This window comes from Rutidosis leptorrhynchoides, chromosome 7, assembly GCF_046630445.1.
Source record: "Rutidosis leptorrhynchoides isolate AG116_Rl617_1_P2 chromosome 7, CSIRO_AGI_Rlap_v1, whole genome shotgun sequence".
Lineage (NCBI taxonomy): Eukaryota > Viridiplantae > Streptophyta > Magnoliopsida > Asterales > Asteraceae > Rutidosis > Rutidosis leptorrhynchoides.
In genome coordinates, this window is record NC_092339.1 from 256,980,949 (window position 1) to 257,001,313 (window position 20,365).

Consider the following 20,365-nt stretch of genomic DNA (forward strand, 5'->3'; position numbering starts at 1 on the left):
CTTTCTTCACCACGAATGGACCGGACCATCGTGACCTAAGCTTTCCGGCAGAGAATTTAAACTTAGATTGAAATAACAAAACTTTATCACCCGGTTCAAATTCTTTTCTCATCTTCAAACGCGCATCATGCCATAACTTCGTCTTCTCCTTATAAATGCGCGAATTCTCATAAGCATAGTTTCGCAATTCCTCAAGTTCTTGAATTTGCAAAAACCGATGTTCTCCCGCTTCCTTAAGGTCCGTATTACACTATTTAAGTGCCCAATACGCCTTATGCTCCACTTCAACCGGTAAATGACACGCTTTTCCATAAATGAGATGGAATGGTGTAGTACCAATGGGCGTTTTATATGCCGTTCGAAATGCCCATAGCGCGTCATTCAACTTCCGGTTCTAAATCTTAGGATTGTTTTTAACCGTTCTTTCAAGAATGCGTTTTAGCGTGCGGTTAGTATTCTCAACATGGCCACTCGTTTGAGGGTGGTAAGCCATGGAGAAACGGTGGGTTACTCCATACTTCTTAAGCACCTTCTCGAGTAGTTGATTTGCAAAGTGCGTACCGCGATCACTAATCAAGGCTTTTGGAAGCCCGAAACGCGAAAAGAGATTTTTAAGGAAGTCAACAACGACTCTTGCGTCATTAGTAGGCAAAGTTTTGGTCTCCGCCCACTTTGACACATAGTCAACCGCCACAAGGATGTATTTGCATTTGTTGGATGCGGGAAAAGGTCCCATGAAGTCTATCCCCCAAATGTCAAATATCTCACAAACTTGAATACTCGTTTGGGGCACCTCATCTCTTTTGGAGATGTTTCCTGCCCTTTGGCAAGCATCACAAGTTTTGATAAAGGCACTAGCATCTTTGAAAATGGTAGGCCAATAGAATCCCGAATCGAATATTTTCTTAGCCGTATAATTAGCTCCAAGATGCCCACCTGTGGCTCCTTGGTGACAATGCTCTAAAATTTGTTGAGCTTCCTTCCCATAAACACAACGACGAATCACTTGATCCGCCCCAATTCGAAAAAGATGTGGGGCATCCCAAAAGTAGAACTTAATATCCGCAAAGAATTTCTTCTTTTGTTGGTAAGTTAAGCCTTTGGAAAGAATGCCCGCGGCTAGATAATTAGCAATATCGGCGAACCAAGGAGTTTCGGATTCAATTTCGATACCCATAAGGGACTCATCGGGGAATGTATCATGAATGTACGATTCATTGAGTTCCTCTAGGTTTGGATTTTCAAGACGAGATAAATGATCTGCGGCTAAATTTTCGGAACCCTTTTTATCCTTGATCTCAATGTCAAATTCTTGGAGAAGAAAAATCTAACGAATGAGTCTAGGCTTAGCATCTTGTTTAGAGAACAAGTACTTAAGGGCCGAATGATCGGTGTAAACGATCATTTTAGACAACACCAAATATGACCTAAATTTATCAAACGCAAAGACGACCGCAAGGAGCTCCTTTTCTGTGGTGGTATAGTTCAATTGAGCTCCCGTAAGTGTCTTACTCGCGTAATAAATAGGTTTAAAGTGATTAACGTGGCGTTGACCTAAAACCACGCCTAGCGCGAAATCACTAGCATCACACATAAGCTCGAAAGGTTGAGACCAATCGGGAGATACCATGATAGGAGCATGTGTGAGCTTCTCTTTTAAGAAGTTGAAAGCGTTCTCGTATTCGATATTAAAGTCGAAAGGAACGTCCTTCTCAAGGAGTTTGGTCAATGGTCGGGCAATCTTAGAGAAGTCCTTAATGAACCGTCTATAGAATCCCGCATGACCAAGAAAACTACGAATGGCTTTAACGTTTGTAGGTTTTGGAAGGCCCGAAATAACATCAATTTTGGCCTTATCAACCTCAATACCTGCACGAGAGATTTTGTGCCCTAAGACAATGCCTTCCTTCACCATGAAGTGGCATTTTTCCCAATTAAGAACAAGGTTTGATTCCTCGCACCTTTTGAGCACTTTCTCAAGATTAGCAAGACACGAATCGAAAGAGTCTCCAAAGACAGAAAAATCGTCCATGAAAACTTCCATGAAGTCCTCGATCATGTCATGAAAGATGGCGACCATACACCTTTGGAAGGTGCTCGGGGCATTGCATAGCCCGAATGACATTCGCCGATAAGCAAAGGTACCGAAAGGACAAGTAAATGTGGTTTTATCTTGGTCCTTCGGATCAATGGGGATTTAGAAGTAGCCTGAGAATCCATCTAGGAAACAATAGAACTCCCTTCCCGCTAAACGCTCAAGCATCTGATCGATAAATGGGAGCAGAAAGTGGTCCTTCCTAGTGGCGTCGTTCAAACGACGATAATCGATACAAACTCTTCATCCCGTGACAGTACGAGTAGGGACAAGTTCGTCCTTCTCATTGAGAACAACATTCGTGCCTCCCTTTTTGGGCACAACCTGAACAGGGCTTACCCACGGGCTGTCCGACATGGGATAAATTAACCCGGCATCGAGCAATTTAACCACCTCTTTTTTTATGACCTCTTTCATATTCGGGTTTAGACGACGTTGCCTTTGCACCACGGGTTTAAAATCATCTTTCATAAGGATTCGATGAGTACAAAAGGCCGGATTGATGCCCGGTATGTCCGAGGTTTTCCAAGCTATTACCCTCTTGTGGGATTTAAGAACGGAAACCAACCGACCCTTTTGGTCGCCGGTAAGTGTCGAAGAAATAATAACCGGCAATTGGGACGTACCTTGAAGATAAGCATATTCCATGTGAGGTGGAAGCTCCTTAAGCTCCAAGGTGGGTGGTTCTTCAAGAGATGTTTTGATACGGAATTCATTTTTCAACCGGATAGTTTCAAATGATTCTGATTCTTTAAGCTCATCCTCTTTAAGCAATTCCTCCAACTCAACTTTCGGGTCGAAGTCACCGTTGACTTCACCCATCATGATTACATCCGACGTGTCTACACTTAATAATTCCTGTAAATCATGCTCAACACAATTGTCAATAACATCAATAGCAAAACATTCATCATCGGTTAAAATAGGGTGTCTCATGGCTTTATTAATGTGACAAATCACCCTCTCATTCCCAACACCTAAGCTAAGTTGTTCTTTTTAAACGTGGATGATAGCATCCACGGTGTTAATGAATGGTCGACCTAGGATAATGGGCACCTTAGTGTCCTCTCTCATCTCTAAGATCACGAAATCAACTGGAAATACAAGTGACTCAACCTTTACCAATATGTCCTCGGCTATTCCAATGGGGGTATCAAAAGAGTGGTTCGCTAAGTGAATCCCCATTCTTGTAGGTTTCAAGTCACCTAGGCCGAGTTTAAGATATAACGAATATGGCATAAGGTTAACACTAGCACTTAAGTTGGCAAGTGCGTCGTACACATCCGAATTACCCATAGCGTAAGGAATAAGAAAACTACCCGGGTCGCCCAATTTTGGAGGCATCTTACTCTTTTTCAAGATGGCCGAACATTCCTTATGGAGGAATGCGGTACTTACCTTTCTTGGAGATTAGATCTTTGAGAAACTTCCCATAATTAGGCATCCCTTGGAGCACTTCCGCGAGTGGCATATTCACGCTAATCTGCTTAATCATGTTTGCAAATTTCTGATATTGACTAGCGAGCTTATCCTTTTTTAACGCTTTCGGGTAAGGAATTGGTGCTTTGTATTCCTTCAACGGCGGTGATTTAGTTATGATCTCCGGCGGATCATCTTCCTTTTTCTCTTCGTCAGGCGACTTTTCTAACTCGGACTCTTTCTCCTTTTCCTCCTCATTAATAGGTACCTGCAAAACATTAGAAGAAACAATAGGAGAAGATTTCGGAGTCTCCTTATTAGTAACCAAACCACTTCGAGTGGTTATAGCATTCACGTGCTCATTTCTAGCCGGCATCTTGTTGTTGGGATTAGATTGCGTATTAGCTGGGAGAGCACCCGGTGGTCTCTCCGATAACGATTGAGCAATACGTCCCACATCCCGTTCCAAGTTCTGAATAGAAGCCTGCTGATTTCTAACTTGCTGTTTTGTAGATTCCCCATCTTGCCTCAAAGCAGTGATACTCTCATCTGTTTTCATGATAAAACCCCTTAGCAATTCTTCCAACGGAGGCATCTTATTTTCTGGCTGTTGAACTGGTGGCACAGGCTGCTGGAAATTCCTAGGTGGTGCTTGCGGATTTCTATTATTAAACCCAGGCGGCCTGTACGGATATACCTTCTGATTGCCCTGATAACCCTGATTACCTTGATAAACTTGATTACCACTCTGATAATTGTTACCACCCATATTGCTCGCCTGATTGAAAAACTGTCTCCCACCTGAAAATTCATTAAGGGTAAAATCACTCTTCTTAACGTAACCCAGATAATTAGCCTGTTCCTCCATTGATGCTTGATCACAATCTTTGGTAAGATGCGGTCCTTGGCATAATTCACAACCCACCTTCATAGCATGCATCTCTTTAGTCATCGATTCCATTTGTCTTTTAACAGTTGCTAGTTGTGCTCTAACCGATGCGAGCGCATCACTAGTTTCGGTACTAGCGACATGAGAAGAGCGAGAAATATCTAATTCTTGATGCCAATCATACGAATGCGTGGCAGTATCTGAGATGATTTCGTAAGCGTCATCTGGAGTCTTTTTCATCAAAGAACCACCTGCAGCAATATCAAGTTCTTTCCGTGTCGGCACATTAACACCTTTGTAGAAAATTTGGACCTTATTGAAGTTGTTCAACCCGTGTTGAGGACAATTACGTAACATTTTTCCGAATCGTGTCCAAGCATCATAAAGTGTCTCATGTGGCTTCTGAAGAAAGTGATTAATTTCGTTCTGCAGTTGAGTGGCCTTTGCAGCTGGGAAGAAACGTTGCAAAAATTTATCTTCCATTGTAGCCCAACTATCAATTTCACCTTCATGCAATGAGTCTAACCAATCCTTGGCGTCATCTTTCAAAGACCAAGGAAAAACCCTCAAATAGATAATTGTTTCCGCGATATTTGCAATCTTGAACAAGTTGCAAATGCTTTTAAAGTTCCGAAGATGCTCGAATGCATCCTCTTTCGGTGTACCCCTGAACTGACATTGATGAGTTATCATATTAAGAATCTGTCCCTTGACTTCAAAATCTGTAGTGACTGGTGGCTGCCTGATAGCATGTCCGTTACCAACCCTTGTGGCTTTCATCAATGCTTCCATAGTCTGTCCTGCTGCTCCTTCAACTATGTTAACTTCTTCCTTAATATACTCAAAATCCAGAATATAAAAAGGTAACTCAGCGAAATCCTCGGCGATTTCCTGTTCTTCTTTAGCTTTGCTGCGTGTGTAGTAAACTCTAGACGGTTCCAGAGTTATTTGTACCTAACCTGCGATCACAGCACAACAAAACCGCGCGTAAAATCAAACAAAAATAACAGAAAAGGAACTTTTGCAAGAATTGCTTCTCACAAAAGGATCGAATAATCAAAAGCTTAACCAAATTTCCAATAATTACACCGCTCCCCGGCAGCGGAGCCAAAAAGTTGATGTGTAATTTCGTACTCTAAATTATTAGCTAAATACCTATCGATTATCACACAATACAGGCAACTATAACCAGTTCGTGTAGTAATTAAACAAGTATTTGACCAATTCATTCCACAGAGAGCAGGTAATTGAAAACTTGAACTATTAATTATTCTAAGATTTAAAAGGGGGGTTTTGTTGTAAAACTGATTAAACGCGAAAGTAAATTAAACTTAACTCAATAAGAAGCAAACGTATCCACTTAGATTCAATTCCCTAGGCTAGGATTGCTCGTTTAAACCCATTAATTAAACAATTACAATGATGTGACACTGTATTTATCTGTCGATTCCTACAGTTTAAGACTAATAACCTAAGTATAACTGTCGTTAACCTAGAGTTACTAACCAATTCACAATGATATTACTCAAGATTATAATCTAACTTAGGTTGGTTTGGTGTCCCTTACAACCTCACAATTATTGCAACTAATTTCAAGCTCAACCACTATACGATTAATTTTATTATCGGTGTCCCTCATAAAATCTCACGTATTCCTAAATTATTCACGTTCAATAATCTAGTAAAAGCTATTAATCAATTTAACTGTCATTAGTTAACCAATAACTTCCGTGATTTAACAATCAATAAGCTTTAATAACGGTGGATCTTAGCTAGACATAAACTTGTGTAATTTTAATTAATTGTTATTAACCAAAAGATCGCAAGCCATCACCTAGGTTCATGCATCTAAGCGAATACTAAATATTTAGCTACTCATGGTAAAACAAAGAACAAATAAATAAGAAGAACAATTAAACATAATCATTGAATTGAATGAAGAACAAATTAATAAAAGTAATTAAACTAACCAAGAATGATATTGTAGCTTAAACCCTTGTAAAATAATGAAGAAAGACAAAGAAATTCGTAACTAATGTTGCTGTGGAAGAAAATTCGTAAATAAAGCTGCATACCCTAAATTGGGGTAAAATTCGTCTATTTATAGAATCTGGAAAAACAGCTGAAACCGACTCATGTCGCGTTCCGCGACACACCATCGCGATCCGCGACAACCTCATCGCGTAACGCGATGACCAGGACGCGACAAAGCTGATTCAAACGCGATAGAATGGTCAGAACGGTCCCTTTTCCATATCGCGTTCTGATGCACTTCATCATGTATCACGATGACCAAAACGCGATAAAACTCATCCTGAAGCGATGGAAACTGACTTTTTCACCCGGGGCACGTTTATCTTCAACTCTAACTCCTTTTTGGCTATATCTTCAATAAAAAACATCATTAACGAGCTAACAAACCATATCTTGACACTTTCTTCATTTTAAACTCAAATAACTCGATTTCTCCATCAAAGTCTTCAAAATATTAACAAATGGAACAAGATAATGCCCAAAATATATGTATAAAAATGGCGTTATCAAAATCCCCCACACTTGAACCTTGCTTGTCCTCAAGCAAGTCAATCTCGAACCAATAAATGTACGAATAATCTTCAACAAAATGCCGCAAGATTCAAGCCTTCAAGTCAATCCTCCACAAGCTCTCGTACTCTTCATCTTTTCACGAATAAGCTTATTCTCTCACAAAACAACTCCTCACATTCCTGTCACTTACAAAACAACATTCAAACCATCAAAAGCACCCCCCTTTCTCCCCCCATTTTCATTCAAACACATTTCAAAAACAATATCCTAAGTGGCCCTTATTGCAAACAAATTTTCATAAAACATCCTTTCTAGGTCATGAATTGAGATGTAAAGACAATTTGGGTTGAGAACTCAAACTCCAAAAATTTCCATAACTTTACTTCTTAACAAAAACCTTTCATCTCAAAGCCTGAACTCTTTTCACTTAACTTTCCCTAAAAATCACATTACTAGGCTTTCCATATCCTTCTTTTCTTTGCATCAATCAACCCTTAAGACCTAATTTTCCAACCTCAATAACTAATCACCAATATACATTCAAAATACAATTGGTGTAACATGATTACAAATGATAAAAACAATCTTACGTTATAAGGTTTAGAATTTGTAACATGACCCTTATTTGCATCAAGATAGCCTACTAACAATATTTAAGGCGCTATTGCAAATACCAATACTTCACAATTTAATCAAAGATCCAGTTATAAATAGATTCATACCTGTGTTTATGTAGAGAAATCCGTTTAACTTTTTAACTCTCTCGATTCCATTTCATGCTGATAATTTCTAAATATGCAAGCTATCCACATGCTGGTCACATCTCTCTTATCCAAAGTACCCCGCAAAGGTAACTCTTCCCAAGGTCTAGTCTTATTAGGCATTTCCCACATCATGAGTCAAAGATGATCACTGCTGCATAATTATGAGACGAGTACCTAAAGATGATCACCTTGCCTTGAGATAGTAACGTCCTTGACCCGTGTAGCGAACCTTCAACCAACCGATCCCAAACCGAAAAAAGGTCTTAGGTGGTTAGGTGATCTAGCACCCCAAAGGATCTATCGGCTCGAGTCTTAGAAACTACTACTTAAGCTCGGATCTCATAAGCATTTTTTTTTCTTTCTTTTTTTTTCATTTTTTTTTTTTTGAATTTATATTGTTTTTTGATTTTTCATGGTTTAATAATTAAAGCAAAAATACACATAATTTACCTAACAAAGAAAAACAACAATACAAAACTCTACACGATTTGATTTTTTAACGAGTCGTTTTCTCGACTCATCCCCATGCTCATGTGTCTTTCGGGTAGAGGGTGAGGTCCTCCCTCTCGGTGTTATCGAATGCCTCGTGATACAATTTTAACCTATGACCATTCACCTTAAAACTTCTACCCTCGTTATCTAACAATTCCACGTGCCCGGCCGGAAAAGCTTTCTTCACCACGAATGGACCGGACCATCGTGACCTAAGCTTTCCGGCAGAGAATTTAAACTTAGATTGAAATAACAAAACTTTATCACCCAGTTCAAATTCTTTTCTCATCTTCAAACGCGCATCATGCCATAACTTCGTCTTCTCCTTATAAATGCGCGAATTCTCATAAGCATGGTTTCGCAATTCCTCAAGTTCATGAATTTGCAAAAACTGATGTTCTCCCGCTTCCTTAAGGTCCGTATTACACTGTTTAAGTGCCCAATACGCCTTATGCTCCACTTCAACCGGTAAATGACACGAGGGTTTCAAAGGAAACAATAACGGTGGGAACCCCAATCCGAACACCAACTCGAACCCCAACTACAAGGGTACTCTACCACAGTGCAAGAGGTGCTACAAGCACCATACCGGGTACTGTAACGTTGTTTGTGAAAAATGCAAAAAAGACCAGGCATATTGGCAGGGACTGCAAGATCACCACCATGACTGGGAAGCCGAACCCCAATGGACCGAGAAAGTGTTATGAATGCGGACAGATGGGCCACTTCAGAAATGAGTGTCCCAACAAGCGAAAGGACGGCGGACCACCGCGTGGACGAGCTTTCAATGTAAATGCAAGGGATGCTCGTCAGAACCCCGACTTGGTGACAGGTATATTCACTATCAACAATCTATTAGCTTCTGTCATATTTGATACTGGTGCCGATAGGAGTTATGTATGTAGACACTTTTGCGATAAGATAAATTGGTCGTTAGTTCCTTTAAAGGAGAGTATGCTTGTAGAGGCAGCCAATGGAAAACTTGAGAAAGTTGACCAAATTAGCCGAGGAGCTATTATCAACATAGCTGGTGTAGATTTCGAGATTGACTTAATACCCATTAAGTTGGGAAGCTTTGATGTTATTGTCGGTATGGACTGGTTGACCAAGATAAAGGCTGAAATTATCTGTGGAGATAAAGCTCTTCGTATACCACACGGAGATGGTGAGCCATTGATTATTTACGAAGAGAGATGTAGCTCGAAACTGAATCTCATTAGTTGCATGAAAGCGCAAAAGATCATGAAGAAAGGACGCCTTGCTGTTTTGGCACATGTGAAAACGTTAGAAACCGAGGTGAAGAGTGTGAACGATGTTCGAATTGTGAACGAGTTTTTCGATGTCTTTCCAGAGGAATTGCTTGGATTACCGCCACCGAGAGCAGTAGAGTTTCAGATCGATTTAGTGCCAGGAGCTGCACCTGTAGCTTCCGTACCTTATCGACTCGCACCTTTCGAAATGCAAGAGTTGCAGAGCCAATTACAAGAACTGCTAGACCGTGGATTTATCCAACCAAGTTTCTCGCCTTGGGGCGCACCTGTTTTGTTTGTGAAGAAGAAGGACGGATCCTTCCGCATGTGTATCGACTACCGTGAACTCAACAAATTGACGATCAAGAATCGGTATCCACTCCCACGAATTGATAATCTTTTTGATCAGCTGTGATGTGTGCGAGGTGTATTAGGAAATAGTATTATTTGTAACAACGAAATAATATTAAATACCATACAATTTTACACAAGATATTTATTTATTTATAAAATGGATATACCTAAACCTTGCTACAACACTTATAGGCAGTGTACCTAATCGTATAGTAGTGTAGTTTTTAGTAAGTTCGGTTCGTCCACAGGGAACTCTTAAACAAGCTTAACGCTATAATTTTAAAAACTATATTTGTAAAAATACAAAAATATATATAAGTAATATTATTATTATAAAAAGGGGGTTTTTACCGTTTAATGACCGGTTTGTCGATTTTAAAACTTTAGTCGCAGTTAAAACCTGATGTAAAATATTAAATAAATAAAAGACTTAATTTAAAGCGTAAAGTAAATAATGATAATGAAATTGCGATAAATAAAATTGCGATAATTAAAAAGTACGATAATTAAAAGTGCAATTAAATACAATGACAATAAATAAAAGTGCGATAATTAAAAGTGCAATTAAATATGAAATAAAAGAATTATGCTTATTTAAACTTCCGTAATCATGATGTTTGACGTGTTGATTTTAGTTTATTCACATGGGTTAATTGTCCTTTGTCCTGGATTATTTAATATGTCCGTCTGGTTTTTGTCCATAACAGTCCATCAGTCATAAATTTAAAGTGCGAGCGTCCTCGTCAAATTATCCTTATATCCGAAGTCAAATATTCCAACTAATTGGGGACTTAAACGGTAACAAGGTTTTAATACTTTGTTTAATAATTACACCAGGATATCGACTGCGTGTAATGTGACGACCCGGATATTTCCGACCAGATAAGCAAAGTCTATAATGTTGAGTCTCAAAAATTTTGGAACTATGTTCATATATTCAATTACCTTCGACCAGTTTCGACGATTCACGAACCATTAATTGTAAATAGATATGTATGTATATATATATATATATATATATATATATATATATATATATATATATATATATATATATATATATGGTAATTGAAAATATAATTTGAAATATTATATGTTATTGCTATTAAAATTTAATTATGTAAAATAAAATAAAAATAGGATATTATAATAATTATTATTTAAAATATATCTATATATATAAATAAAGTGTATTCAAAAAAATAAATATTAAATGATTGTAATACTCATTTGATGTCCCGATTGATATTAAGTAAGTTAAATTCAAACTTATATGATTTTAAAATAAACGGTGATTCGAAATTGAGTTCTATAAATTTTAGGCTTACTAAAAATGTATTTAGGACCTAGTTATTAAATTTTAACACTTTTTATGAGAGGGACAGTTGATGTATTTTTATTTAACAAATTAAGGATCGAATTTAATACTATAATGACTAAAATAAATAAAGATAGTTAAAATAAAAATTTGAGATTTTTCAGATGACTTTTTATCCGCCCATAATTATCAACGGAGTACGAAATTCAGTTCGTGAAAGGAATAGTAGACGACGGCTAAGAATTCACACGTTTATATTATATATTTATATTATATTATAATTATTATTATATTATTATTAATAAATATTTGTAACTGATTTTGTCTCATTATCACTTCTTTATCTTAAATACATACACACATGTGATCGTACATTATCCACCACCTCAACTTTTCCCTTTTCAAACTTCACTGTACTTAATTAAAATGAATTCAATCAAATTTCTGTTTTGGCTTTGTTCCCTTATCATCTTACATATTAAAGTATATATGGTATGCATAGATATAACTTGCATACTACCTAACCATCACCAACTTATTCCCTCTAACCCTTCACCATTCTTTCGCTTGTTTCTTTTCTGTTAGTCGAGTACATCAACCTTCAATCTCCACAACTGTAACCACGTTCATGATACTCAATCATCACACTCGCTAAATCGAAACTCACTTGTTGCTCAGTTTCGATCACTACACATGAACACCTTCATCTCTCTCTCTCTCTCTCTACAATTCTTCAATGTAAACCACCCCATCATCTAACACCACTATTATCTGCCAATCTATCTCTCTTCTTCTTTACAAACCCAACACCTTAATTCTTGCTACTGCTTCCAGATTCAAGAAACACCCGAGACAATCACCATATCACCATCATAATGTTCATCTTATTTCGTGTTTTGGATCAAAAACTCCCAAACTACCATTAACCCATCGCTTCTTACACCTAGCTTGCACCCCAATTTAACACCATCTAAACCCACTATGTTTGCTACTATATGGTTATATTAATCACCCACAATCGAAACCTATCACCTACATCGTCACCACTTCACTACCATCGACACTCTCAAACAACTCATATCATTCACCACCCTCTCATGTTTTCTACTACGTTTTCCGTTTATATTTTTTTTTCTCTTTTCGATCACCATAACCACCAACACGAGCCACCTTCTTCACCTCCGGCCACTCTCTTAACCGCCACTATCACCAAAACCATAATGTTTGTATCGATTTCCGATTTCCTTTTAACACCCATATCACCTCACAACCGTTACCTCCATCCCAAACCGCAACCATGATGAACCAACCAATCCCCACCTTGATAAACCCCTACACAAGCACCACCGTAACAAACCCATTTTTTTTCTTTCTTTCTGTTTACTCCTACTGATTGAAATAACCCAATACCATTATCGTGATTCATTCTACTTTTACTCACTCATTTCTGATTCTGTTACAATTGAAAGACCAACACCATCGTTCACCTATTCAAAACCCATGACCAACGATTTACTACTTCTGTCCCTATTCGACTGTCACTCAATGAAATCCCATCATTATATTCTGCTAACTGCTACGCTATTATACTGTTTCTGCTTCAACCGAAAACAAATAACAAACTGCCACCAGTTGCGTATTTTTTTCTTCTGATTAATAGAGCAGTGAAAAGGTGATAATAAAATAAAGGTAATGATAAGGAGGCTATATAGCTTCTCGAAAATATGGCTGTGTTTATATCTATGTTGTTAATGGATGACAGCAATGCAATGGAATCCAGCCATATAATACCTGACCGAAATTTAAATTCAACAAAAAAAAAACCCTTTTGATTTCCTAGTCGGGCTTAAGTATGATAATAGTTTGGACTCCTTTTAGTTTTTTAAACAGATTATTTAGTTGGGCCGTAGCTATTATTGTTGGGCCACATGAGGCGGTTTTTATAATTGGGCCGAGGTGTTTGAACATAAGGATGATAAATCGGGTTGTTAGTTTTTGGAGAAGGAAACAAACTATAAACGGTTCATATATAATTATATTGTGTATTAAAACATGTAAGCTGAGATGGAGGAATGATTTGAGGAGTTTTCTGGTTAGCGAGAGGTCTAGGGTTCGAGCCTGGGCATGGGCGTTCATTTTCTTTAGGCTTGATACTATAAGGTAGTCTTTTTATTACTTTTATTATTATTATTATTATTAGTATTATTATTATTATTAATGACATGAGTATTATTATTAATATTAACCTTTTTATAATTAATGTGATTATTAGTATTGTTATATTTAAACTTATTATCATTATTATCACTATTATGGTTATTATTGTAAAAAAAAAAGTTATTTTACAAGAATACATTACAAAAATATTAATATTAATATTAATATTATTATATTTTATTATTAAAATGATATTAATTAAGCTATATATAAAATATATATATATTTATCATATAAACTTTAATATAAATTCTTACTATTAAAGAATGATAAATATTATAATTATAAATAAATTATTAAACTACTTTATTAAAGAATGTATTATATTTATATTAATAAATGAATTAATGAAACATATAATCTATATCACTAATAAGTAGACATAAATTTGTTCGATTACAAATTTTATGTGTTAATATATATAATTGATATAGGTTCATGAATCTGAGGTCAACCCTGCATTGTTCAGTATCATCGTATGAATATTTTTACTACAAAATATCGTAGGTGAGTTCATTTTCTCCCTTTTACTCTTTACATTTTTGGGACTGAGAATACATGCGCTGTTTTTACAACTGCTTTATTAAATTCTTTTGAAATATATTTTGAACTGCGAATACATGAAATGCTTTTATAAATGTTTGACGAGATAGACACAAGCAAAACATTCCTCGAATGAATTATTATGCAGACAGAAGTTCTGCGGATTATTATTGAATTATGTGGACATGATAATTGCCACCATTAAATTAGGTGGACATGATAATTGCCACCATTGAATTATGTGGACATGATAATTGCCACCATTGAATTATGTGGACATGATAATTGCCACCAGTTGACGTGAATGTTATATATCGAGAGAATGATTTTTATACACAGGATATGTGTATTAGTTTTTGTGCACGAGATATGTGTATGGTTACTATGATTTATGAAAATGGTTTCGTACACGAGAAAGATGTACTGTATTTAAAAGATATAGCATGTACATTACAGGTGGGTATAGGATTCGGGCCCATTTGTACCATGCAGCATTTAAATTTTGTGGTCTATCAAAATAATGAATTTTATTGTTTTAAGATAAACCTATGAACTCACCAACCTTTTGGTTGACACTTGAAAGCATGTTTATTCTCAGGTATGAAAGAAATCTTCCGTTGTGCATTTGCTCATTTTAAGGACATTACTTGGAGTCGATCATCGCTCTGGGATCAAATGTTGATGACTTCGTCCAGATGGATTAGGACGGGGCATTTCAGTTGGTATCAGAGCGGTGGTCTTAGTGAACCAGGTCTTGCATTAGTGTGTCTAACTGATAGTCATTAGGATGCATTAGTGAGTCTGGACTTCGACCGTGTCAGCATGTCAAAAGTTTTGCTTATCATTTCTAGTCGAAAATAATCTGTTTATCATCCTTAGGAAATTACCTGCTTATCATCTTTAGTCTAGACACATCTTACTGCAATGATTGCATGAATAGTGTATAGACAAAATTCGTATCTTAGCGTATTTGCTAATTCATATCTTAGCATATATGTTATTGTTACCTTTGCCTGACAACTTCCGTAGATTCCTTCGTAACTTATGGGATTTTAGTATTAGATATGCATATGTAAATTATGTATTAGCTACGAGACATTAATTTAAAAATAACAAAAACCATAACTTACAGTGATTAAAAATAGCGTAGCGTTACACGGACAGAATTTCAACTTACACCCTTACAACATTCGCTAACATACCCTTATTATTAGAAATTAAAATTAAAATTAAAATTAATATATATATATATATATATATATATATATATATATATATATATATATATATATATATATATATATATATATATATATATATATCTGACGTATGAGAGAGAAGAAAAAGATGTGTTTAACATCGATCAAAATCGCGAAATTTATAGGCGTGTGGGCTGAAAAGGTGTGCCATGCGATCGCATGACTTTTGTGCCTCCAGGCCATGCGATCGCATGGGGGTAGGTAGCAGCTCACATATATTTGTTTCTTTGTATGCCGACGGTTTTTATAAATAAATATAATATATAAATAATTATAAGAATTATTTAAATATTATATTATATTTATGTGCATAGTTGACTTGTAATTTTTAGTCCGTTGCGTCGAGCATTGAGAGTTGACTTTGGTCCCGGTTCCGGATTTTCGAACGTCCTTGCGTATAATTTAATATCTTGTACTTTCCGTTTTGCGTCTTGTACTCTTGTAATTTTGAGATGTTTCTTATCAATAATTGGAACCACTTTGATTGTATTTGTACTTTTGAGCTTTTTGGTCGTTTGCGTCTTCAATTTGTCGAATCTGTCTTTTGTCTTCACCTTTTATTATTTAAACGAATATCACTTGTAAATAGAACAATTGCAACTAAAAGCTTGTCTTTCTTGAGGGATAATGTTATGAAATATATGTTCGTTTTTAGCATTAAAGGATCGAGCATTTACTCTAAGATCAATTTGCGATTCGGTTATCACCAGTTGAGGGTGAAAGAGAGCGATGTAATGAAAACTGCGTTCAGAACTCGTTATGGTCATTACGAGTTTCTCGTGATGCCATTCGGATTAACCAATGCACCTGCCGTGTTCATGGACCTCATGAATCGTGTCTGCAAACCATACTTTGACAAGTTCGTTATCGTCTTCATAGATGATATCCTCATCTACTCTAAGAGCGAAGAAGAACATGAACAACATCTTCGATTAGTGCTTGAACTCTTGAGACAAGAGCAACTTTATACGAAATTCTCCAAGTGTGAATTTTGGTTGAAGGAAGTCCAATTTCTGGGTCATGTTGTGAGCGACCAGGGTATCAAAGTTGATCCCGCCAAGATTGAAGCTATCAGCAAGTGGGAGATTCCCACTACTCTAACTCACATCCGCCAATTTTTAGGTCTCACCGGTTACTACCGAAGATTTATTAAAGGTTTCTCTCTGATTGCGCGTCCTTTGACCGAATTGACTCACAAGGAAAAGAAGTTCATTTGGGAACCCGAACAGGAATCAGCATTTCAAACCTTGAAAAATAATTTAACCACCGCACCTATCTTATCACTTTCGGAAGACAGTGACGATTTCTTCGTTTATTGCGATGCTTCGAAAAGTGGTTTTGGTTGTGTACTGATGCAACGCACAAAGGTTATCGCTTACGCCTCTCGTCAACTGAAGATTCACGAGCAAAATTACACAACGCACGATCTTGAGCTTGGAGCCGTCATCTTTGCATTAAAGCTGTGGAGATACTATCTTTATGGAACTAAGAGCACTATTTTCACCGATCATAAAAGTCTCCAGCACATCTTCGATCAGAAGCAACTAAATATGAGGCAGCGTCGATGGATTAAGACGCTGAACAACTATGATTGTGAACTTCGTTATCACCCTGGCAAGGCCAATGTTGTAGCTGACGCTTTGAGCCGAAAGGAGAGGATGGCACCTCTTCGTGTTCGGGCCTTGAACATCACCATCCATTCAAATCTCAACAGCCAGATCAGAGTAGCCCAAGATGAGGCTCTCAAGGAGGAGAATATATCTCATGAACACCTGAGCATTCTCGTCTCTCGATTCGAGGTTAAGGAGACAGGACTTCGGTACTTCGCCGGAAGAATTTGGGTACCTTGTTATGGAGATCTACGAAACCTTATACTTGATGAAGCCCATAAGTCTAGATATTCGATTCATCCCGGAGCGAGCAAAATGTACCACGATCTTAAGGAACAGTATTGGTGGCCGAATCTTAAGAAGGACGTTGCAACTTATGTTGGTAAGTGTTTGACTTGCTCAAAAGTTAAGGCCGAACATCAGAGGCCTTTTGGATTACTTCAACAACCAGAAATCCCGCAATGGAAGTGGGAGAGGATAACGATGGACTTCATTACTAAGCTACCAAAGACGGTGGGCGGATACGATACCATCTGGGTTATCGTTGACCGTCTCACTAAATCTGCACACTTCTTAGCCATGAAGGAGACAGATACTATGGAGAGACTTGCTCAACTATACATCAAGGAGGTTATATCTCGTCATGGTGTACCTTTATCAATCATCTCAGATCGCGATCCCCGTTTTGCTTCCAGATTTTGGCGTTCTTTACAAGAAGCCATGGGAACTCGTCTCAACATGAGTACTGCATATCACCCACAGACCAACGGGAAAAGTGAACACACAATCCAAACTTTGGAGGACATGTTGCGTGCATGTGTCATTGATTTCGGAAAGGCCTGGGAAAGGCATTTGCCGTACTCAAGTATTAATGCCGCACCTTTTGAAGCGTTGTATGGCCGCAAGTGCCGATCTCCTATTTGTTGGGCTGAAGTAGGCGAAACACAAATCACCGGACCCGAGATAGTCCATGAAACCACTGAGAAGGTTGTCCAGATTCAAGCGAGACTCAAGACGGCCTGTGATCGTCATAAGAGTTATGCCGACCTAAAACGTAAAGACTTTGAATTCAACGTGGGTGACCGTGTAATGTTGAAGGTTGCACCTTGGAAAGGTGTGATCCGTTTTGGAAAACATGGGAAGCTCAACCCGCGATATATTGGTCCTTTCGAAATCTTGGAGCGAGTTGGACCTGTTGCTTACCGTTTGGATCTTCCAACTCGATTGAGCTCTGTTCATCCTACCTTTCATGTATCGAATTTGAAGAAGTTTCTTGCTGAACCGGAACATGTCATACCTTTGGAGGAACTTACAATTGATGACAAACTCCACTTTGTGGAAGAACCTGTTGAGATTATGGACCGTGAAATCAAAACTTTGAAATGCAACAAGATTTTGATCGTCCGAGTATGATGGAATGCCAAACGAGGACCTGAGTTTACCTGGGAGTGAGAGGATCAAATGATGCAGAAGTATCCTAACCTTTTCCCGACTCCTCCATCTACCTCAGCTTAAAATTTTGGGACGAAATTTTCTTTAACAGGTGGGTAATGTAACAACCCGGAATTTTCCAACATTTATTTATTAATATTTATTATTAATACTTGCGCTTTATTAAATGCATTTTATTACATTTACTTGTTACCGTATTTAACATTTCATGGCCTGACTTGTCTTTGTGACACGCGTACTTTTCACGAATAATATTTTCGAATATTATTTACATTCATGATTATTTATTATTAATCATTTTAATTAACTAAGGTTAGTAGTTAATTACTTGGGCTTAATTTATTTTTATTGCATACTTACTTGTACTTGGGCTTGGACTTTTATTTCATGGACTAGTAAGCCCACCCTACACACTTAATGGACTTGTGAGCCCAACATATTAACTAGTAATTCATTAAGGTTAAACATGTATTAATTAAACTAATTAGGAGACCAAGTTGTCTCAAGCATGCAAGACTTCTTTTAACCTTATTACCTATCCTAGCTAACACCATTATCCCACACTTAAAAGCACCATTTGACCCTCCCTTTTATGCCTAAAACCGTAAGCCTTGTGTGGGTGGGGAGGAGTTCTTTTTTTTCAAACTTTGTTACTTATTACTTGCATTTCATTTTCCTTTACACACACTTACATACAACACTTCATTTTCTCTCATTTCTTCTCTCAAAAACTAGTAAGTAACAAGATTATTTTCTCTTCTTTTCTCCTCTAAAAACCGAAATATATCATCCACGTATCATCATCTTTAACTTGAATTGTTACTTGAATATTGTTTGTTGTTTGTTGTTAGAGATCAAACTTGTTAGTTTGCATCTCCATGAATCTTGTTTCTTCACTCTTTTGTTGATGAAGAACCAAGAACAAGAACTCAAACTTGTTAGTTTGTGGTTCTACATTTAAGTGTTTTCAAGACTAAAAGTTCAAAAGTTTTATAATCTTCTTTATGTTTATGTTTTGTTGACTTGAATTCTTAAGATCTAAACTTTGGTTTATATCTTCTCAAGTATGAAGCAAATATGAACATAATACTTGTAGCTTTAATTTATTTCTTCATTTCATTTATTTAAAGTTGTAGTGTTGTTAATTTAGTCAAGTATTACTAGTTAATCTTGATCTCATATTTCTTGAAACTACTTTGTAAGTTCAAGAATATGTAAGTAAAACTTTTAATTATAACTTTGTACACTTATGTTAGATCTGGACTTTTGGGTCTAGGATCTTCAAGATCTAACTAAGAACTATGTTCTACAAACTTAAGATCTTGTTTATATAAGGTTACTTTCAAGTTTATAGCTTATTATTACTTTTAGAGTTCATGTATGTGTTGGATCTAAGATTATATGTTTAATGAAAACTATATTTACATGATTAAATGTTTCCAACATGTTAAGCAATCAAACTTGTTAAGACTTGGTTAATTGAAACGGAAATTTTGTAAACGTCTGATTACCCAGTTTGACCAATGATTCACGAACGCTATAAGTTGTATATGATATGATGATACATAAATGAATAAATATATATGTTTAACATGATATAATTATCATCAAGTATCTCATTAAAAATAGTAACAATAAGTTATATACTTAAAAAGGAGACTATTGACGTATGAAACTCGAAACGATACATATAACGATTATCGTTATAACCACGTCTTACTAAATATATATGAAGCATATTAATACATTGTTATATTATATATAACATGATAATATGATAATTAAATATATCATTAAGTGTATTAACAATGAACTACATAAGTAAAAACAAGACTACTAACTTAAGGATTTCGAAACGAGACATATATGTAACGATTATCGTTGTAACGACATTTAAATTTGTATATCATATTAAGATATATTAATATATCATAATATCATGATAATATAATAATTTAAAATCTCATTTGATATTATAAACTTTGGGTTAACAACATTTAACAAGATCGTTAACCTAAAGGTCTCAAAACAACACTTACATGTAACGACTAACGATGACTTAACGACTCAGTTAAAATGTATATACATGTAGTGTTTTAATATGTATTCATACACTTTTGAAAGACTTCAAGACACTTATCAAAATACTTCTACTT